Here is a 24,112-nt window from a genome sequence, read left to right as displayed (position 1 = left end):
TAGGTTGCGAACGATTCGGTCTCCATAATGTTATGCTGCGAACAAAACAGCGCAAAATGTTCGAGGCAATCTGTAATTCCTATCTCGTCGATAGGAAGAAGAGGTGGTGAAGAAACGGTGGAACAAAGAGACATACGAACGAGAAGAGGACTGGGGAGAAATAAATAAATGGACGAAAGCGAAAGAAAGAAAGAGGGGAAAGAAGAGCAAATGAAAGGATCTTCCGTAGATGGAAGTTAGATGGGCAGAAGCGGAAATGTATTTGTGTGTGCGTGCGTGCGTGTGTAGGCAGTATGTACATACTATGTTATGTACATAGGTATATGACGAAACACGTGTGGAACATGGGACTCGGTATGGTATATCGTGGTCTGCGGTTATCGGACACGCGATTTCATGGCAGATCGTGCCTAATACCGAAATGCGGATTTTCCGGGTATTTCGCGGCGGAACCGCGGGAAATCAGGACCATCCCGCTGTCCGTGGAAAACGGTCTATTAATCAATCGATTCGTGGCGGTAGGACTTAATATTATCGGAGATTTTGCTTGGCGAGATTCATTGCGATAACGCGAATGAAAAGCTACGTTTGACGAGCTTGCTTTTCCTTTTTTTTCTTTTTTCCCTACAAAAGTAATTAAAAAACGGTGTTTTTATAATTCTCGATACAGATACTAGATAATAGATAATAGATACAAGATACAAGATACAAGATAGCTATTAATAGTAAAATATACAAATATGGAAAGTAAATGATAAATCGCTTCCTATGTCCAAATGATCGCGAATCATAACTTTTTCGTCTACCGATCGATGTAGATTTACGTTTCATTTGACGAGATTTGTTTTGCGACGTAATAATAAATTTTAGATAAGCGCCAGCATATCTGAATGTGACACGCTTTCTTAACCGAATTGTCCGATCACGTTAAAAATTGTTGTTTCGAACTTGCGAAGCTGGGATGGCGCGTGACGCGACGTGTCGTCGTGGTAAGTTGCCACTGACAGGATATATACGCAATGCGATACAATAACCGAATAAACCCAACCGATATAAATACTTAAATCTGTTAAAACGTTAAAGCGCTTCATAGTTTTAGCGCGTTTAGCTTTACAGTGACATTGATATGATATGATATGTTTGAATAAATAGCGAAAGCGGTTTTTCGGCATGATAGCTCCGCTAATGAATCTAATGTTAATCGCTGGTCGCTAATAACACCGATGCTAATCAACGCGCTAAAGAAGAACACGAGTGTTGGTGAGTGAAAGAAAGCTGATGTCAGGATCTAAGAATATCCATCAGCGATCGTCTGGGTATTAATCGCGTTGAGACGGAATATCCACGATATTCTCCCAATATCATCGTACTTTTCTACCATCGCATCAGCACCACTTGATCTCTGTCAACCTACACACCGCACACTGTGAAAAAGGAAGACAGAGTTATATGTATCTAGAGTAAATAGAGGCGATAAGTTCTTGACTCGATGCCTGTTTGTCAAATGGATTTTCATACCGTCGGCGTTGTGGATCGAAAGTAGAACGTCGGAAAGAAAAGAACGTCCATTCGAACAGATAGAAAATATATCGTATCGTCACTGTTATCTCGTCTAAATAATCTGTTATTTTTCCGGAACACACGCATCCCCAAGTCACGCAGCGCCGGCCAGTTTCCTTTGCACGGTGCATTCCGTGAGACGGGAGTCGCGCCGAAATAACCGCGAGGTTGTTGCACCGCTCTGTAATAATAATACGCGGCGGCGGCGGCGGCGGCGGCGGCGGCGACTATGTCCTGTTCAGTCTTCGAAAAACGTGTTAAACGTGGCACTTGAATTTCATTCTTCCACGCCTCCCTGTCCCTTCAATAGTTGGAAAGGGGACACTGAATAGCGGCGAGAGGCGACGGTATGTCGGTCTGGTGTAAAGCGTTGTAACGTGTAAGTATAGCGTGTTCTCTGTTCGATCGAACGTATTTCACGATATGGTAATCATTCGACTGTATGAGAACTGAGAAATGAAAAGAATCGCGTCAGCTTTTTCCCAAATATGAAATGTCGGTAGTTGACTAAGGTGATGTAATGGCGTTTTAAGTCGCGTTGAACATTGTCGACAAAATACGAAGAAGCGTTGCCGAAGTTTAAAGAGCTTTCGAAATAGCTTAAATGCCGACAGAGAATTATTCCAAGATGGTGCCTTCGGACAACGAACTAAATTTAGTAAGCGAGCCCGAAACCGGCGCGACGCGAAGCGACGGCCAAATCACGATGTAAGTGACGAAACACCGAGAAACGCTTCGCCGAAGACGAAAATGTTCCCGGCTTCGAAGCAATCAAACTGTATCGTTATCGTTATCGTTATCACCACCGACGCGCGAAGCGAAGGGTGAATATCAAGGAAGAAGGGACGGAATATGTGCATATCGAGCAATTTTTTATCTAATTGCAGCGTTTAATCGCGCTCATTGTGTCTTCAACTTTATAGAAAAGTTAATAAAGAGTCTTTTGGCATTATTTTTCGTTTCGACAGAAAAGGGAAACACTGATTATCTGTTGTTATTCCCATCGATCACCTTTCATAACATTTCAATCACAGCCAATCACAGCCGGATAACATTTCTAACCTCTCGCTTCAATCGTAAGAACTAATTAATCGAAACGTTTTATAAAAATCTCCATCTCTGCCTGTCCCTCTCCCCCCCCTTTCTCTCTCTCTCTCATACATATACTAATGACTAAGGTAAATAGCTAACAAAAAAAAAAATGCAAGGGAAACGAGCAAAACGAAAAGAGAATCGACTAATGTTATACCGCCGTGCATCAAGGATTTCTATAAAAATTGTTTTTGCTTTATTTTTCTATCCTATAAATATAGAATTAAACTTCCATTCAAACATCGTAGCTAATATATATATATATATATATCGATTCGTACATCATTTGAATGTAAATGATTTATCCTATCGCAACACCTAACCGAGTTAATTACACTTATTACAGAATATTAACGAGTCTCGTGTAATTTCGATCGGTGGTTTAATCATACGCTATGTAACCACCGACTCTCGTCGGACGAGTCCCGATTAACAAATCCCCCGGCTAATTTGTTAACAGGTTAAATTCCGTGCAGCTGCATCGCCGTTATGGAAGCGGCCAAGCCGATTCAGTTTGGAATTTCCCATTGCGCTCGCAGCGATGCAATTACGAAACTTTAATGTTAGCGGAATATCAGGCATCGTCTCCAGCTGGGAATTTCATGGTTCGATAGCGATATTAGCGAGCGCGGGATTGCCGGTTGCACCAGCGTGATTTTCGCAGATGGTAACGTCGTAGTCTGAATTAAAAGATCGGATCGACGACGAAGGTCCGGCGAAGGTTTTCGTCTATGCGTGCTTCTGACTGCATGGATTTTAAAACTCTCTTAAGTGCTTGAAAATGCTCGATTCCACGTGGAAATACGGGATTACGTTTCCCAATTAAAACGTGAGAGTTAAGTTTCAGAAAAGGCTTTTTTGTTCCTTTAGTACCTATGTTTTATTATGTATAGCTGCTATCATATATCCCTATATTTAAGTATAACACGTACCCATTTCCACTTCCCATGCTAATCTATCTAAAAAATCGAATCATACCTGCTATGTAGAGATGTTAACCCTTGAACAACGACCCCCCTGAACAGCGCGGGGGTACGTATAATTTTAAACTTGCGAAAGATTTATCTACAAATGACTATAGCCAATCGCAAATATTATTTTCTATTGAACGCTACAAGTATGCATATATAACAAAGTGTATATATATATGCAGTTATTCGATAGGCAGATAAAAGAAAGGAAAGATAGAAAGCTTTTACGTAAAGGCGACGACGATGGCATACCCCTTGATGCTGTCGCAGTGATCGTTGACGACGCGGCCGTATCGTAACATTCGTCTACGATCTATACGGCTGCTTACGGTAAGAAAGCGACAGCCGCGCGCTTATGATCTTCGGCGAAAAGCCGAAGCATCGATCGAAAAGCGTGCATGCAGAATACAGCAAAAACGATAAGTCGGTCGAGCCAGCCAAGTCTCTCGAATCACCGTTGTCAGCATCCGTCGTCGAAGCCATTTCAAGAAATATTTATGTGTACGTATGTATTATACATTGTACATACTTTACCATATCATACGCTCACCGCCCCTATGTGCCATACTTGTCCCATACGAGCTAAATCTCATTCGATCAAACGAAAGAAAGCGCAACGGTTGCAAAATAGTGAATTTGCCTGCACCAAACATTTCCAGCCTCGTCCAAACAGGATTGAAAACGTTCGAACTAATTAAATTTACTCGAATCGCGAATTTACTTTGCATTCGAAGCTCATTGCCTGGCACACGTTTCCCTTTCTCCGATCGTCTTTTTCATCCGACGATCCGTTAAATTCTCGCGATAACGTGCTGTGATTACCAATTAAATTAATTATAACGAAATATGACTTGCGTTATTCACGCCTTGTTATCATCGTTAGCATTTGTCCAAATGCCCTCGAGTTAGCTACCAAACTCGATAAACAACTCAGTGCTATAGAGCATGTACGTACAGAGAAGATAAAAAAAAGTGCTGCTCGAGTTTGAAAGCTTTCGTGTGACAGGAAACTTGGAAAAGCAACGCGTTAATACGATAAATAGAAAAAGGAGCCTTCGGCAATGGCGCTGCATTGAGCATCCGTAACATGCAGTGAAATGTAAATGTATATGTATATACATATGTATATGTAGAACCGAGAGGCAGGTAATTGCACCACTATCTGTTTTCTTCGAGAGCAAGCAAAGTCGATATTAATCCGGTTACAGAGGGTTAAGAGATTATTTATCAACGTTCGACAACGAATAACGACAGATCAAATCAGATAGAATAAATCGGATAATGACAGATGAAAGAAACAAGACGGATCGGGACAAGTAATGTATGTAACGTTTCATTTTGAATGTTAGCCGACCTAACGTAAACACATTAAAAATGAACAATCGAGAGAAAATCGTCCGACCGAACGGATGAGCTTTCTAAATCCGCCTACGTGCAAACTCTTTTCTTTTCATGTGAAAAGCCGCTGGAAAAAATGGCTAGTAAAATGCGGACGAAAAGTACACTCCACGGATGTGTGAAAGAACGCGAACTGGCCCGACTGCTTGCCTCCTGGATTCGGGTATTATTACATTCGCGACGAGAATCACGTGTACCATGCATTTTTTGCCAACATTTCGCTGATTTTCCGTAAAACGGAGTTCGCCTTGTTTCAAGAAAAATCTTCTTATTTAGCCGATTCGTTGGAAATATTTGTTTGGTCCTTGAGCAAATATTGCAAACATTACGATGTGAAGATCTATATGGAAGGGTTAATGGCTAGCGTTCGTTAACAGCGCATATCCACCGCGTATAATTCGTTGGTACAACCTTTAAGTCAGCTACACAGGTTCCGGTAGACCTATGAGCGGGCGTAAGATACATAGGTATGCCTTTTCGAATTTACTGTGATACCGTGTCGTGTGTACGACACAACTGTACGGATATTTTGACTACAGCAAGCGGCCTGCCTGATCAAATACAAAAAATTGTTCGATACGCTTGTCGGGTCGCTGTAACAAATACGTGCTTAATAAGAAATCTTGTGGCTAGAACGTCGTCTGCCGATGTTACGATCGATCGACCAACTATGAAAACTAACGATTTTTCAATATTTTATATAGTCTATATTGTAAGAGTTATAGATACATCGTAAACTTCAGAATATATGTGCAATATATGTATTATATGTACGTATGTATGCGTGGCACGATGATCGGGCGAAACGCGCGCGGCTATAACCTACGACGCGAACACGTCGATGTTGGAGGTAGTGTTCTGCTTGGTAACAGCGAAACCTAATGAATAAAGGAAGGCATAATCCGGCAACAAACGGAGCAGCGAAATATTTCGATATTCCTTGAAAAGTTCTCTTCTTGTCAATCTGAAAATCTTTATCAATATCAATCTCGCAAATTACGTCTCGCTTGATATTCGTTCCTCGTTTTCTTGCGATATACTCAAATTTTTCTTCTAACGGTACATTTCGCCCTAACTCGTATACGCCATGCTCCTGCTGTTCTGCCATTGATGTTAGATCCGTCCCATTACAAATAGAAAATCCAAATGTTCCAAGTATTTCGAAATTTATACACCCTTTTACACTCTCATCTGCCTTTTCAACCTTGCCTCGAAGGAGAGATTAGGTTCGTTCGGACACTCGAGCGAAAAGATCATACCGAGAGGACAAGCCTATGATAAAGCTTGATTCTTCGAGCTAAGCGAATTCAAGTCAAACGATATACTCGGTTCTACGCTACCAAACAAGGGTTGTTCTCCGGGTCGAATAATTCGAAACGGAATTTGTAAACCAGGGCTGGCTATCCTCGAACATTGCGGATCCAATTCAACGTTTACCGTCGTAATCTAACGATCGTGCAACATAAGGCAACATGACGCAACGTAACACAACGTCTATACACAACTATTATACGCGAGAATATTAAAATATATTAAAAAGGCTAAACCGATTCGAGATTCAAGAAAATTTGTTCAATGTGTGTTTCCTGACGTTCACGTTGCTTGTTCGTTTACATGCTAGTAAACATGCCTCGGAAGCTAGTCCTTGGAGAATCGTTGATGCATTTATCCATGTGGTAACGATTGACATAATAGCGTAACACGTGTGTGAAACATGTGCGATGCCGAAGGAGGGATGCTGATAACTTGCCTATACTATGGAGAAATGCGTTTGAAGAACGGTCTTCTCCCATCTAGCTTCTTTACACGTTACGAGTTCTCCAAAAACCAGTACTTCTCTGTTCCTTCTTTCAACGCAAATCTTCGTATTGCACACTTGTAAATAGAATTTCTTTCCCATCACGCTGTTTACGGCAGTGACATTTGGTTCTAGCGCCAGATGGCTCGTGTTTCCGATATAAAATAAAAAGCGGCAACTTTCGTACAATAGAAAATAACAAATTGTGCGTTTATTTCTCAAACGTAAGACGAAGGCCAGGCGAAGACTTGTTCAAAGTTCTGTTTCAACTGATTGATTCTCACATAAAGAAGATACGAGAAATTCCCTAAAAACATAGTTATCCTTTCAAAGATCTTCTAGCCACTATCATCCTAAACAAATTCAATTCTGACAATTGCAGCTGCGCGTCTTACATGACTCATAAATGCAGCAATAAACACTGCGCGCGTGCTAAGAATGCATATAAATAATTAATCAAATTCAAGACATAATTTATGCACCGCTGTACGCGCGCGTGCAGCAAATAAGTTTCAATTTCTTTCTATTTCTCTTCGCTTTATATTTACGTATCTTGAAAAACGGGAAACTAGAAAGAAAAAATAATTTAACGACGAAATGAAAGATTATCGCTTTTTCAAAATTCCGTCTCGCTCTTTTCGAACGAGGTGAATAAATAAAATAGAAAAATTTGTCAAAGGAAAAGATCGCAAAATTGGATAACATAAAAAGACATTAATAAGCGACATTGAAAAATCATCGTAAAATGGGCAAGGCAAAATTGCAAAATTGCAATGCTTGATCTGTTTTGCAAGGAGAAATTCTGACTCAACAAATTCTGTGGTTAATCGTGCCACTTTATTTCTAATTCCTTTTGAAGATAAGTCTCGCAGTGCATCCACTATGAAGGTGGATTTATGCGTATTACATATTCGTTCAGGGACGGAACGATTACGGGTTACGGCACGGTTCCGCTCATTGTCAGACATTTCTATACCGACAACAGTCGGTAAATCGATCGGCATGCCTATGCAGCGCCGATCGGCTTCCCAAGCGAAGAGACGTCCGTCTTGGCACTACCGAGCGACCGCTGGCCGTATTGGCAAATACCGACGCGGCCTTACGTCTCACACACGTGCGGCAAGGTATTTCGTGTCGGAAGTTATCGGAAAGCGTGTCCAAAGTGTAAACGCGTACATTCGGATAGTACACGTTATGTCGAGTATCACGATTCGGACATTTTCGATGGAACGACAAATAGATCGGCGATATTGTTTCTCACGTTTCCGCCAATACTTCTTCTACTGCTTAATGAAATGTATGTGTATATGTGTATCGTTCAAAAGCTGTGACACTTACGAGAGATAAATGTGAAAAAATTATCGAACGATATCCACTGTACGACACGAGACGGAGGAATATCTTATTCTTCGTACCGTTTTCAAGCAGAAACTGACATGCACGTTCCGACTCCGTGTCTGTTTGGGCAGAATCATGTCGTAACCGGTAATCGCTTTTTTTTTCTTTTTTTTTTCAATTGCGTATCTGAACGGATAATATAAACCCATCTTAAAGAATGCGCATCGTATAACGCAAGTATTAACTGGTTAATGCTGTGCTGGCGAATCGTCGATACGAAACCTTTAAAACACAATCATTTTGATAGATTCATGAGCATTTCTTTATTTCGATAGATCTTTTAATAGCGACTTTTCCTCTTGCAATCTCTGGAATACGTAGCGATTAGTAGTTCATTCAAATATTAAACCAACAGCGCATATGGCAAAACTGTACATCGATTAGTTAAATTACAAGAGTAAAGTTATCAAAAATGGTATTCACCATGGAAGAAACAAGCCAATTAACGGAGTTAATGATAGATTATTTGAGATTAATAACGTACGTGTTGGAAAATTGTATCGGTTGCATCGAATCAAATTCTAAACGCGTATCGTTTTACCATAAAAGAAAAACGCGAGAAATAAAGATTCGCTGAATCGATCGAACCAGTTTGAATATCACGCGCAGCAATAATGAAAAGAACGAGAGGATAAAATTGCCGGTGAACAAGAAGAAACGCGAAACGAGAAGTATCTGCTTTATCTGTGTAGAGGTTCGCTTCGTTTAATTAATTAGCAACTCGCCGTTACGAGCAAAGCCCTTGACATTAAGTTTGCTCGAGACGTGGCGTTGTGTCGATGGGGTTCACGGTCGAAGAACGTGGTCGTCAATTTTTCGTCCACATGGAATAAGAGACTAGAGTACCACCATCTATCGCACTGTCAATCAAATCGCCGACTTTGTTCTTCCAACGCCTTACAAACGGCCGACCCCGTGTAAGGAGAAAGCCTACTCGTAAAGATGGAGAATTTCATTTCATACTTTTTATCGGCTATCGTCGATAGCTTTGCGGTTAATGCTACGTTGTTAATTAACGATCAATGATTAACGAGATGCTGCGATCGTCGAGTTCAAGTCATTTCGTATAAAGCCAGAGACCAGAACAAGCGAGTCGAAAATAAAAATGTTAACACATTGGATGACTTAAGCCTGTGACCTTCGTGCTGCTGTTTATTGAATCGACCGACCGCCTACTTTCATGCACTTGCCATGATCTCATCTCTGAATTCCTTCTACGGTATGTTTTATTATACATACATACACGTAATACGATATCCGCAATAAGTAAGTAAATTCCATGCTTAACGAATATCGATATATTGCAGACATATATATTGGGCTGGGCCCAAGGGTTATTATGTAGGTCATGCTGGAATGTTCTTGTAACGATAACTGTCGCGACGAGATTTACCTCGAAGCATGTATGGAGGCCAAGTTCCATGTGAAGGGATCTGGATACCATGATACGTACGTACAATTAGTATATGATATGTGACCATCAGTAGCGTATCGGTAGATGTACGTATACACACGCGTTTCAAGCAATCGAATATCTCAACATTTATCTATGCGAAACAATATCCAAATTATATTGTATCGGTTAGATATAGTCGCGTGTGTGCGTCACAAATAACAATTTAATCTGTTTGTAACGAACGTAAGCAGAAATAATCATGTTTTAATAATTAAGCTTGCATAAGGGAAGATATTTTTAGAAAGTGTGACTCGAAAGAAATACAACCGATCCTATTTTGACATCGTAAATCGAAAGAAAGTTTGGTATCACGATTTCGCCATATGAATTTTATCTCTCACATAATAAACCATTCTTTTAAAGCAACGTGCTAATCTTGAGAATGAGGTTAAAAAATGTCATAAAAGTTAACAGGCAGTAGGAGAAATTACCTTGTTAAAAAGACTGTTTGAATTTAAAACGTTCGTTGCCTTTTCCTTGGTTTCGTAGGGCGTACATATATAAGTATAGTAAGTACATAGCTATACATATCTAGACGCCTCGGAGACAGAATGCGGATGTAACGATATTCCTTCCTACGATCTGGCGTCTCGGCGTTTCAACCGCAAAAAATCACGATACACGCCCGTGAAATGAGTCATAGGCGCCAGCGGTTCACGTACACATACCGCGCGTACGATATGTGGTGGAAACGGAAAAGTTTCATTATGTTCGTTCGGCTCGCTGACAACGAGAACATCGTGATTTATCGTTACGTGAGAAAAACACGAAGGCACGAAGGCTCGAAGGCTCGAAGGTTCGTTCAAACAGGCACGTTACTTCTGTCACAAAGTTATTAATAAACACCATTCTGTCATTGCCATCTGTGCAGCCATGATTGATCCACCGTTCGCGTCGTCCAGCGTTCGCCTTTAAAATTTAAATGCCATCCGAAAAATATCAAGGGAGAAAATTGGACGTGATGCGACACGATGTAACTCGTGCAAATTTCGTCGGTCCAATCCGAACATATAGTCACACCCATCTTAACGATCATTTTGTAAGAGTATTTTGAATCGAGCGCCGGCCAATTCTATCAACATTTCTTGCTTTTTCGAATCGATGTACGATCGAAACCCGATTATTCGAATCACAAGGAGACGATTGAAATCTATTGGTCGTTCGAGTTTCTCATCTTATATTCAAGAAACAGAAATTCGACCTACAGAGGTTGTGTATATATACATTCCTTATAAGCATATCAAATCGAATTTTAAATAATGAATATTAAATGCAAAGCAAACAAAATTTTCATTTTTGTTTAAAACATGTTTCGTTCGATAATTTTTTATAGATGAACGAGAATCCGTGTATAGATGAAGGAAACGTTGTGTGAAATGCGAGCCACGTATGAATAATATGATAGAGAAACGGAGATGCGTAACGAATCAAACGACGGAAACCGTTGGTCCGGGTGACGAAAACTACGTGCGAGCGACACGGTACAGCGGGTCACGTATTACCAACGATAAATGTATGTTACGAAACGATTTTTCGTTGCAAGTAAATATTTATATATACGTACAGTACAGGTATATAGGTGTTTGTGCGTGCGTGCGTTTATGTATATGATTCGTCGGACAAGTATGTAATATACACAATCTATAAGATAGAACACTGTGGTCTTATAGAAACATTGAAACTACAGATATTTAAATTATCGATCTAATTCGACCGCGTCTCGACGTTGCACAGATCACGTTGTAACACGATCGTTTTTAGAGAAACGATTAGTTTACCTGGCTTTCGATTTCACGGTTCAACCCGTTTTGCTCAGGCATCAACGAGAAACGAGCATTCCAAGGAACCATCCAAGTCTTCCGATAAGGTAATGTCGTAGTTTTATCCTAAACTCGAGTATGCTCGACATACACAGGAATGTTGAAAACTGCACAGAATAAGTAGCTCACTGATACTAATATATCACAAGCATCGTGAATTCTAAATGTACCCCACTACACTGGTAGGATCGGTTTTCTTGAAATTCGTAACCGGTCGCATGCGGCGGCTGTTCGGCAAAGAAACGATCGAGACGATGAAGATGGTCGGTCGAGCGAATTTTTGTCGCGTAGAGTGTCGCAGAGGAAACAATTTCGAGCGGAAACCGCGCAGCAGATTTCCTTGGCTCGAAACGGACACGTTGACAAACCAAGAAAGGAACGAACGGACAACGCGACGCGACGAGACACCGAACCGGAGAGAGCAACGATACGTACGTCCGGAGCGCGTGGCGTGTGCGCATCGACTGCTAACTTCACCCAACGAGCATCGAGTACGATCTCTCGTCTTTCCATCCTAGTCGCACCGACGCGACGTGCGTGTCCCGCACCCGGTCGACCTTCTCTCTCGCGTTTCTTTATCTCTGCCTATCGTTACGTCTTCTCTTCTCCTCTCTTTTCTATACAGTTTCGTCCAGCCTGCTTAGGTCTTAGGTCTGCTTAGGTATCTCTACCATACGAGATATTCAATCTTCCTTTTTCATATTACTTTGTTTCTTCTCTACTCGCTGCTTTCTTTGTGTCGACAGATTTTCGATCTTTCTTCTCTCAACACCACCCTCCCCCCACACCCATCCCCAACCCTTTTTAGTCCTTGTTCTACTAACGATAAGCGCTCTTGTGTGTTTCATGCTCGTGCTCCCACGTTGACAGAAAGATGCATCAACTGTGTTCCGTTCCTACCCCGTTTCACGTAATACGTCCCCATTTTCGTGATCGGCCGTTATTCGCGCGTTCGACAATGCCGCAACCAGAGTAATACAGACGTGAAAATTAATTTGATTTTCATAAGAAAAGAACAATACAAGTTTATAGTATGTTGTCGAATCGATCGATTCCTTTCTTTCGAATCTTATATGTAATTGAATTTCTCATTCGACGATGCATAATGTTAAACGAGAAACGAAAAAAGTTATCCTTCTTAGCCAAACTTATCCTTCTTAGTCCAAGTTATTCAAAAAGTACAAGTAGAATTTCAACCTTTTCGTCATGTCGATAAGAACGATTGTTGATAAAAAAGGTCGCTGCGAAACATTTTTCCGACAACTATCTTACAGATGTAAATTACGTATACGTAATTAATAATCGTATATAGATATATGTATTCTGCAGACATAATAATACATTTCGTCAAGTATTCGGCGTAATTTCTAAGTTATTATACAATGTTATAAAATACAAGATATAATTATTTATTATCCGTTATTATTATTGGAGCTTGTCCGTGAAACGACCAGGCGGCCTCCTCTTATATTTTTATTTATCCCTTTCTCCTTTCTTTCGCTGTATTCTTACGGCCGACTTTCGTGCTATTTTCTCGACCAGTTCGTTCTCGCTCGGCGTAATAATAAAATTCTGGACGGAACTTGTGCAGCGAGTGGCACGATCGTAAAAAACACGAACCGCGTGCATTTCCACTTGCAGTAACAAAATACATACCTTATGATACGTAAGTGTATGTATCGACCATCGTCAGGGATTCATTACGTAGAACGTTGCCGAACGAATCGTTTTTATCTGATTAATTTTTGCCGTTTTACCAATTGATCCATAAAACGCGATATTGTAGACGTTCGTTGATATAGGAAAACTCTTATTTCGTTTCTATTACACATGACTTTCTCTAAACCTCGAAATGTTTTAACGACTTTTGTAGTAGGATACAAATATACGCTCTATATCATCTTTTCACGAATGTTACCGAAATACATACGTACGTACACGCGTATATCAGATTACTTAAATTTACTACCGATTTGCATTAATGATATTCTACTATTTCTAATATTTCCATATATCGTTTAACATTTTAACTCGACGATTCTTAACTAAACAAAATAAATAAATAAATATAATTTCATTTTACCACGTGGATAACGATCTCGAATTCTTTCCAATTCAGAGCGAATCATAGAAACACCCAATGACTTCGCAAAACCGTAACGACTTGCATAGGTATTAGGTATTAGTTATCGTGGTTGCGTCTCGTCCCACAGAATTTCTGCTCGCAATTTGCGTATTAATGGCGTCCCGCGGAGGTAGCGCTACAATGACTTTAGCGGGTGATAAACGACATTTTACGACCGCCAGCCGTAGTGGTTTCTCCGTCGCGTCGTTGCGATTAACGGTAGGTAAAACATCGATACACCCTGTGTGACTGCGCCATGTTTCGATACACGCGTGTACATTACCGTACACGCTACGGAGCATCGGTCCATGCTAAATAAGAACCTAATAGGGACGGCGAATCATTTTCATTCTTGCTAGTCGCGCGGGAACAGCGAACGAACATTAAGGAAGGCTACTCTGCTACGCGACGCTGCTTTAATTGCAGGCGAGAAATTATATCTACAATTTGTAGTAAAAATCGTGAATTTGACGCAGTGCGCAACGTGAATGAAGGGAGTTTTTTCGGAAATCGCCGTTACTCTGGTCGCATTTTCGTTGTTATTCGAGGTACGTTATGAGAAACACGTTATGACAAAGAAGAAAAAGAAGAAGAAGAAAGAAAGAAAGGAAAAAAGGAAAAGAAAGAAAAGAATGGTGGAGTAGCTTAAAAATGAAAAAAAATTATAATGTTGGTACTAGGTAGCGCAGATAGAGTATTTCAGTGCTAGGAGTAAACGAATAAAGCAAGTATCTAAGTAAAGTAGGTACATATATAGCTATAATATTTTAGTATTTAGGTAGTACTTATTAGTATTTGGTAGCATTCAATGAGCGATAGCACTGATTCAAAAGAGACGAATTGGGTCATTCGATGAGACATCGATCGCTTCTTGACTACCGATGTCGGGGGTCTTTTTTCTTAATAAAATACGACAGGTACGGTTCCCCGTAAAATTAAAGAGCTTTAAGTAAGTTATCATCTTGGGCGTTTCGAATTTTGCAATGTTCCAGCGATTTTACGAAATCTGGATGCAACTAACTCGTCGTTAATAATTATTGCGCGATAACGATAAGTTGCAGAAAGTATGTGAATTACCCAGATGTTTTATCGAGTTATCCGATTATGTTAAATCGTGATTTTAACGGGCGAAAAATTCTTTCTTCTACGAGAAGCAATATTCAAATTGAAGATCGTTTGCCTGAATTTTTCTCTCACGCATACAACACTGTCCAATACTGGCTATTGTTTCTTCAAAGTCTGTCTCAGCAACGAACCCAATTTATCTTCCAAGTCAGCGAAAACGTAAATAACCGACCAGAAGCGTTTTACGGAGCCAAAGGAAGAGCGAATGATACCGGGGAACTTTTAATCGAAAAACTTGGAACAATGCGTTCTCGCTGCTTTTAACAATAAATCCGATCCGACGAAAGCATTTTATTATTCTGTTCGTTGCGTCGCGTCGGGTCGGTCGAATCTCATAATTTCATCTTACTAGCGATCAACGACTCGGACCACGATTATTTATTCCTTGGAGTTCAGTGAAAACGCTCGGCTCGTGCGATATGACACAGGTTGTCAGGTTACTTGATTTAACTCGTCAGAATCTTAATTTAACAACGCTCTTGACTGTTGCTTTCTTCTTTTCTAATTCGAAAGATAAAAGTTTCATTGCGTCGTTTTGATCTTCTAAATATTTAATCCTTCGCCGATATCATTGATCCATACGATCGTGTCGACGACAGGTTTCACTTGGATAATCGTGTAGTTGTACCGGTGAAAGATGTTCGAATCTCGATACTGTTCATACGCGTCCTTAATAATCGCAGAAAAATGAATTAAACAAACTTGGCCGGTAAACGTGTACGGCGATAGAGATAAATAATGAAGGATGTTAAACGGAAGCAAGGCTACGAGCGAGAAAGACGAGGGAACATCGATTCTCGCTGGGAAAATATTGTTCCGTGCACCGAGTGTATCGAGAATTTGCAAGCGAAAATACGGCGACGAGACGCAACGCGCGACACGAGCCCTCGCGAGAGAGGAAGCCGCGCGACACTGAAGAAAAATGTTGTCGTAAAACCAGCGTAATGAACACGAGGCCGAGGCGAGAAGACACGGGTAGGGGTGGAGCGTAAAGGGCTGTATTACTTCTTTCCGGTCTTGGCCGTGTCGCATATATCGCGCACGATATTATCCGTTTCCGATAAAAGCGTCCCTCGGAGAGAAAGAGGAAACGACGGTATCGTATATATGCGTATCCGTTTTATACCTTTTTCTTGCCGCAAAATGCGCATAGATTCGGTTGCTGCGCTGCAGAAATTTGAAAAGTAGAAATTTAACGCGCTGCGGTATAAAAATCGTATTTAAAGAAACGTATTATTTTTAAAGCGATGATCGTTGGACGCGTGAGAAAATAATAGGAATATTGCAGATTGCATTGGTAATGTTATTAATTATCAATAAGGTTGCCCTTATATCCTTAAGCGCATAGTCGATGATCAACGCGTATCTGTATTTCTTAATTAATAATTTCATTCAAATTTACAAAGGAACAACTTTCAAGCTGTTTTCTATTTCCTTTTACTAAATTTATAGAGAAATGGCTTGATCGCCGGCGATATATCCTAGTTTGGTTGGTCTAGACTATAAGCGGAGAGAAACGGCGCATTCACCTTCCAATTCGCAACATGAAACTACTCATATATGAACCTCTTTTACGTTTCCAGACCAATCACGTGGCAGACGTTAGCTTCGATCTAAACGAGCTTTCGATGTTTTTCCGAGGAGAAAACACCCGCGCTGGGGCTTGCTTGTTTGCGCAAGCATACAAACCTCTTTTATCAAATTAAAAATGGTGAATTATCTTGGTGAAACGTTTCCCAATTATATACATTGTTTTAACAAGGTGAATCGATCCATACGATAGACAAAATTTTTCAGTGGCAAGGAATTAGTTTCACTTGCTGGAATTAAGTTGAACTATTTTTAAACGCATCTTTTAGATGGCAAACGAAGGGAATTGGGTGTTTCGATACGTGTGAAATAAATCCGAAGGTGGACCCGGATGAACGCGAGGCAATCGGGTTCAGCGATTAAGCGAATAACGGAGAACAAAGGGGGAAACGTATAGGCTGCGATTTCTAGGCGAAACGGAAACAAAGGAGGATGGATGGATGATTCCTGCTCTTGCCTTGGTATTGTATTAAAGGTAGAGCGAAATGGGGCGGTGTCTGAACATCGTTAATTAGCACGTGTTCCAACGTCCCGAGGATACTCGAAGCATCTGGATACTAACTAGACGCTTCATGCCGTTGCACTGCATTGGCTAGGTTCGATCGCATCGGTGACACGTTCATCGTTCTCCGATGTGCTTTGTTTCCGGTAAACAATGGCTGGCACAATCGGATAAGTTAACTCTGGTTCGGAGGATTGATACGGTACAGCGAAGATCGATGATTCCAATTTATGTAAGTAGGTATACATGTATTCGAAGACCGCAAAATTTATGTAAATTTCACAGTATCGATCGTGATCCCCAAACATGGATAAAAAAAAAAAAAAAAAAAATCCAAAATTTTGAAAATAACAATACCTATTATTACCAATCGCTACCGCCGCAATCATGTAAGGATACATATATTGGACTTTACTTGACGAATACAGGACACGTTCGATAGATAAAGAATCGGTTGGCCTATGATTTAACAAGCATCGATCCCTCGTACGTCGATCCACTCGGACAAACAATAACCCCCGCTAAGAACAATAACAAGCCTGCTCGAACTCTCGCCATCTCCGCTCGAACGTCTCGCTCGCGGTTATGATCCAATAAACTGGTGTACATTTCCCGTAATTGGAAAGAACATCGAGCCCTGAACATTTCGACGAATCGCTTGATATTGCAGTCTGGCATTAGGCTGATTCAACCCTGTGTGGATAAAAGGAGATAGCGTGGGACGAATATACGGATGAGTCAGACTTTCAGAAGTTGATTCTCGTTTGGCAATCCATTTATGTATTTCGATGTACATTGTTGTACATGTATCCACCCACATTTCACGCGGTATTTCATTCGACGCAAAGCCGTTACCAGCCGCAGAACGCGACTATATTTGCTTAGAAGGTGGTGCATCGAGTAGTTGATTGTACGAGGGTTGCTTACGGAGAGCAAATACGATATCTTCTGAAAAATATTAACTCTGAGATATGATATTGTTGCCGCGTCAGTGCAGCAGGCGTCCGAGTCCATTGGAAAATGGGATAAAATTAATGTCATCCATTTTCAACCGTATGCTTGTTAGGATATGCGAATTAGTTAAGACACGACAGTTGGTCTAAAGATCGTATCGATCATCCGATTCAGACGACCGTACGTAACCTACTATTAACCACTAAATCTGACTCTAAAAAGGACAATTTATGGAAGAAATTGAAAAAATCAAACATTTCACGCGACTGACTAAGATTACCGCATCGATCTCTAGACGGTTACGTAAATTTTTATGTTTTACCATTCTCTCACAATTTATTATTCTATGCAAAATCTCTTTATTATTCTGTGCAAATCTCGCAATTATCACTACTAATTTCTTCTTCCAAATTTCATATTCCGTATAAAACATATGGGAGGGATAGAGAGAGGGGGGGGTAGGGGGATGGAGGGGAATGGAGGGGGAGAAATGGAAACAAGGGAAAGAAGATGTGTATCGATTGTTTGGTTAATCGCTGAAAATGGTTCGCGTGAAGGGGAGTGTCCTAGTGGCTCTTAAAGGAAAGAAAGAAGGAAAAAGTAATCGCTTTAATGACGTCTGTAATTAACGCTGTCATTGCGTTGCTTGGTTTAATGACGTTGAAGAGCCGCCGTTTTCCTTTGGCCCTACGTTTTCTTGAGTTCGCAAATGGCCCGATGCGAGACGGCACCGTCACATTCGGCGAGTTAAGGTTAACTCGCTAATTAATGCAACTTTAGTTGCACACTTGGGCAAGATTCGAGGCTAAACGCGAGGCTTCTTCTACTCTGGACGAAACGATGCCAGTATCTCTCAACTACGTAAGTATTCGTTAGCCGCTTTAATTCTTTGACCGCTTTAATTCTTCTTCTTTTTAATCGGTTAACGATTGCCGGGGGTTCGGACGCGTCGCGTGATCAACCATCGAAATTGGCGTCGTGTAATTATACGTCGTGTGTAATTATCGCCTTTAAACTTTCGTACTTTCGTAGCGGTCACGTTTCTTCTCTGTGTAAATTGCAATAAAGACAATTGACGAGACAATTCCTTGAAAGTTGCCGATTTAATTTTGCAATTAAGTAAACGCCGTCAGAGATTTTGCAGAAATAGAAAGACCAAGGTAATATTTTAGCGATCGATATCGATGCGTAGAATATCCGTAAGATAGGTTTAACAACTTGGTATCGTACCGTGCCGTAAAAGAGCTTGTGTAACCCAGGATAGTTAATTTGTAATTAACAGATAGTTTTCAACGTCCCGTAACAAAAATTCATTTCGTTTCGTAATCCTGTTAGCTGTATACGCTTCTTATTTATTGCCGATAAATCCACTAACGCTATCCTCGATAAATGATATAACGAATAAACGATATAAACGATCGTTAAGATTACTTAAACGATTAGATTACGTTGTTTAGTTTCGAAGAGTCCGAATTATCGCATGGTAATTGCGAGGAATATAAGCGCAGGATCGTAAATCCTGGTAATCGTGCCTTGGTAGAATCTCAATGTTATCATTCTGCGAATATGAATCACAATACCAGTTGGTAGACGTAGTTACGCCCCGTATCCAAGCGGCTGAACGAACTATAGCATTTTCTTATCTTCTTTACGTGCTTATCGTAATATAATGCTTATCGCCAATATCTCTACTGCATTTTTATATCGCAAACTGTATATATCTACGTATAATAAGTACACTAACTATATATACAGTATACGTATATGGGCACACTATACGTATGTACGCACACTAATTTTCTAAACTAATTTTCTGCTTTACGCGCCTAAAGTCATTTGCAACTTTCATAAGCTCGAAGATTCAATTATATTGTACCATTTCACACGCACGATGTTATTGCCATTTAAGCCAATCTTTTCTATTGCGATACGAATAAAGTAAAATTGGAAATTTTCTTCAATTTTCCGACTGCTAACATGTATTTTTTATATGTTAGTGGTGCTAATATGTTCTTGGTAAAACTTTTACGGTGGCCTTTTTACATTCGTCGTAGTTCATCAGGAAAATACGGAGAAAGGCATCCTCGGAAGGTGCAAATACATCGCTTACCTGTCCCCTGCAATCCCGGTGGCACGGCGTGGTGTCTAAATTGCGCTTTGTGTAAATAGTGAATGCAAATTTACTCGACTAAGCTTAACGACTCAGGATTCAGGGTCGTTTGGCAGGTAAAGTTTTCGTGTGCGAACATAAAAATGTAGTTGTGTAGGTTGGTAGAAAGTTGTGTTCGATCGGCTACCGAATCCAACGGTCGACCAAGTGGTTGACTGGCAAGCAATTTTCTGGCCCCAGTTGGCCAGAAAGTTAGTCGAACCGTCGATTTAGCTAGTCGAGTAAATTTGCAGTTACACGAAGCGACTTGGTAAAATTTCTCGCCAGTCGACCGCCTACAGTGGATCCGTCTGTAGCCGTTCTAAGTCTCGAGTCCTAAGGCCTGTTACTTATACAAGCAATGTATAGTTTATCGCGTCGACGCGACACCATGGCTCAACTAGAGACCGCTCTCTTTCTCTTTCTCACTCTCTTCTCGTTTTTCCTTTTCTTTTTTAACGCCGCAATGTCAAAGCGTCTTCTCTAGAATACGATTACATACGTCTTTTCGTTCGAATTTTCCAACTGACAACAGAGCATCTCGTAGTAACATATCAAAACCTTGAACACAAATTCTATCATAAAACATAATTACACCGTGCTGAAAAATCAAATTTCATTGTTATAAATTCATCGATATAGGATACGAAAAATAAAAGTCGAACGAAATGCGATCGTTGTTCGATCGATCGCCGACCGAGTCGAAATTAAAAATTCGTTCGTTGCACGATTCAACAAGGATTGTGTAAAGGGAAAAACGGCGGATTAATCGGCAGTCGTTTATTCGCTTCTTGCCCGATGCGTTTTAAAGACAGAGTGTTCCTGATACGTCGCGGTGGCGCGCCACCGTTGAATCGCACAAACTATTCAAATCTGCCCGGGTTCAGAACCCCCGAGGTCACTGTCATTACCGATCATCGTATAGATACAGAGGCACAGGGGCAAACGTAGTATTCCAGAACAATCCGCACCTGCGAATGCCAACTATGCCCTTGTCGATCGGCTACCTATCGATTATCGAAGATTCCCGATAACATTCTTCGCTCGTGATAGATTTTATCGTGGTTCGAACTAAGCGGATTTGACTCGGCCGATTAAACACGATAGGCCGAAAGACCATCAAGGATCTCGTACTTTGGTTGGTTTGAAATGCGACGATCGAGGACCTCCACGAAGAACGCAAATTTAAATTCATTGAAAAACTAGCGCAAGTGTATTGTCTCGCAAAAGATGTATATTTACCTATGGCATTTTGTAAATAAATTCCCTAGCTCCTATTTACTTTGGCCTTTATTTGATTGATTATTTGATGATTTGATTGTTAAGATGAAGCTTTCGTGATTCCGAATAATTATCCGTCATCGAAATATCTAGTTTGGACAACGCGTATAATTATCGCTAGTACCTGCAATCAGACATCGTTGGTATCGTCGGGCAACGAGCAAAATCACTATTAAAAGAAGAAAAATGAAAAGGAGCTCGATCCATCGAATCGAATCTTTGTATTATAAATTCCCCGCTGCGTGTCACAGATCGAGCAGAACGAGGGAGGAGCAACACCGCGAACAATTAACGAGTCTCTCGTGAAATTAGTGCGTCGCGTGTACTTACCATCGAACGGTATGTGCGATTGTTTGTCGCGATTTTTCTTTTTTCTCTTTGTTTAGCAAGCCGATTGCTCCTCGCGTTCCTTCTGCGTGAAATCAAGACAGAGACAAAGAGAGGGAGGGAGAGAGAGAGAGAGAGAGAGAGAGAGAGAGAGAGAGAGAGAGAGAGAGAGACCCGACAGCTCTACGATAATTAATCTCATTAGCGCGGAGGATTCGCGGACTAATGAGATGCCAGCGCACGATCTTGCCACGACGCGACGACACACGTTCCCTGATATTTTTCTTTCTCGCGCCTCTTTGATACAGTCCCCACGGGCCAACCAACCATCGCCCATCTCCAGCCTGATGTTCGCCAGGCATTTTTTAACGAGCAACACGCCGTTCGTTTCAACGCGTAATTTTTCTTTTTTCTTTTCCCTTCATCCTCTCGTCGACTGTTGGAAGAAACTTTTAATTAGTCCCAGCGAATAACGATTTCTTCGATGTTTCACCGAGACGTTCCTAAGCTTCCACGAGTAACCATAGGATCTGCAACAGTGAGACACGATGAGAAAAATCGAGCATAGAAGGTAGGATGGAACCGGTCCATGGTTTCATCTTCTTTCACCTTCCTTCTCCGACTTAGAAGACCGGTCTCGGCCCGTGGACCGCTCTATCAGCGTCTACATTCCGCAACCAGTAGAGCAAAATTCACTTGGTTGGAAGTTGCTGCATGAATGAGAATCGACAACTGAAGAACCGAACACACGTAACGTTGGTGATGGATAGAAAACGGGAGAAAACGCAAGGTTTTGGAATGCCAGGTGGGGAGAGGACACAATGAGAGAGAGAGAGAGAGAGAGAGAGAAATGACCTACAATGAGAAGAAATGGGTAAGAGACAAGAGGAAATAGTAAAAAGGACACGAAGGTTGCCCAACTCCCTTTTCCATTTATTTCTACCGCCAACACGGCTCTGTTCCACGGTCTCGCTTCCTCTCTCCAACCCCCAACAAGGAATTTCGCATTTCTTTAACCATTAAACAGCGTTCTAATACCTCACGGTTTACGGTGACTTACAGACCGTGATATACAGCGACAACTACCGTCACCTAAAATCGTTGCTCCTTTTATCGCGTTGCGAAATTGTTCAGGCGATACGTGAATACCATTAAGGATACGGCGATATCGTTCTCCGTTTACCTTTTCTTTAGTCTTCTTATTTTTCCTCCCGTTGATTCGTTAATAACTTGATCACAGTTGAGACTACGGAACGTGTAAAACGCACAGAATAGACGAAAGGAGTAGGCATTCGCGTGTTCAATGTAATACATAGAATGGCATTACGATTAGGGTAATGAGTAAGTAAGTAAGAGAGCATCGGCGAAATTCTTTTTCAATGAAACTCTAGTCAAAATATATATAATAACAAATTTAAGGAAATAATGTGGATGCAGATCGGGCGTAGCAATGTAAGATGCAGTAAATTCTTATAAATAAAGAAAAATTGGTATGCCGATTGGTCCCTAAGTGTGTTTTTGCGCGTTATATCGCAAACTTAATTAACGTTCAAACGTTGTCCATTCTATCTGAAATTCTGAGAAATACGAATTTTTCAACGTTCTGTGCGTACGCATCATTTAATAAGGCTAAAAATTTAACAAGTTTGGTTACCTTGCTCGAGTAAATTTTCATCGCGTATTACTTAAAGTAACTGTTACAACAACGAGAAGAAATTACTTTGAGATGGAAAAGTATTTCGCGAACGACCCTACCCTACGTACGACCTGTCGTCGAAGCTATTCCCCTGGCACGTTTCCGTCCCCCCCCCCCCCGCCCCTCCCACCGATACCCCCGAAACCCCGCGGGGAAGTGTAAATGCACTTTGCCAAACAGCCATACATATTCTCCTCTTCTCGCTGGAAAATTATCGGTGCGTTGACGTTAAACTCTTTTCTCGCGGAAAGCGGATCTCTTGTAATTTTTCACTACCGAGGAGCGGAGCGACGTAAAGAGTTACGCCGATCCGTGTGCCTTGAGATTTGCCGAAATGCAAACTTGCCGAATAAGTATACTCTAATAATAAGTCGTTCTAATGCCAACGTCAAGTTCGCCTTTACAGCGAAACACAATGTACGTTAAACGATTAAACGGTCGACTACTTTCTCCGTACTGCGCGTACCAATGGCGAGATTCGATTGCTCGCTTGTCAACAGCGTGCGCCATTGTTCTCCGTCTACGAACGGTATCGTATTCGTCGCGTTTGTTTCGTTGGGCAATTTTCAGCGGATCATACGTTGTTTACGTAATTTTTATTTATCGTTGATAACAAGTTTCTATACTTGAAATTATCGATCTTTGCTTTATATGGAAATTAAATACAGTACGATATAATAAATGCCAGCGAACGAAAATTGTATAATAATTTATTGTCTTAACATATACCAACTACAGCCATTTTTTAAACGTATCTCTTGAATAAAATATGGAATCGTTGGATAAAGGAAGACATTACGTAGCAAATGAGTGTATGTTGTACATATATCTAATATGTATGTAAGGGAAAAAAACAGATAGGAAATAGAC

At 40.9% G+C, this 24,112-nt stretch overlaps 1 protein-coding gene and 1 long non-coding RNA gene across 15 annotated transcripts in view; one reads left to right on the top strand and one right to left on the bottom strand.

The window, feature by feature from the left end:
• LOC126916264 (guanine nucleotide-releasing factor 2) overlaps positions 1-24,112 on the bottom strand; it is a 58,864-nt gene that overhangs the window by 15,477 nt on the left and 19,275 nt on the right. Inside the window, exon 1 of one of the 14 annotated variants that reach the window (XM_050721896.1) lies at positions 11,452-12,185. The exons of the other annotated variants lie outside the window; for them this stretch is intronic. The gene's annotated coding sequence lies outside the window, so the exon portion shown is untranslated. Of the gene's footprint in view, positions 1-11,451; positions 12,186-24,112 lie in introns of those variants that run through there. 14 annotated transcript variants of the gene reach the window in all.
• LOC126916286 (uncharacterized) lies at positions 7,820-11,354 on the top strand. The gene is made up of 2 exons (XR_007710513.1): positions 7,820-9,666; positions 11,007-11,354. It is a non-coding gene; the product is annotated as an uncharacterized LOC126916286 (long non-coding RNA).

Source organism: Bombus affinis, chromosome 5 (assembly GCF_024516045.1).
Source record: "Bombus affinis isolate iyBomAffi1 chromosome 5, iyBomAffi1.2, whole genome shotgun sequence".
In the NCBI taxonomy this organism is placed as follows: Eukaryota; Metazoa; Arthropoda; class Insecta; order Hymenoptera; family Apidae; genus Bombus; species Bombus affinis.
The sequence above is the reverse complement of the archived record's forward strand: the minus strand, read 5'-3'. Positions and strand labels throughout refer to the sequence as shown.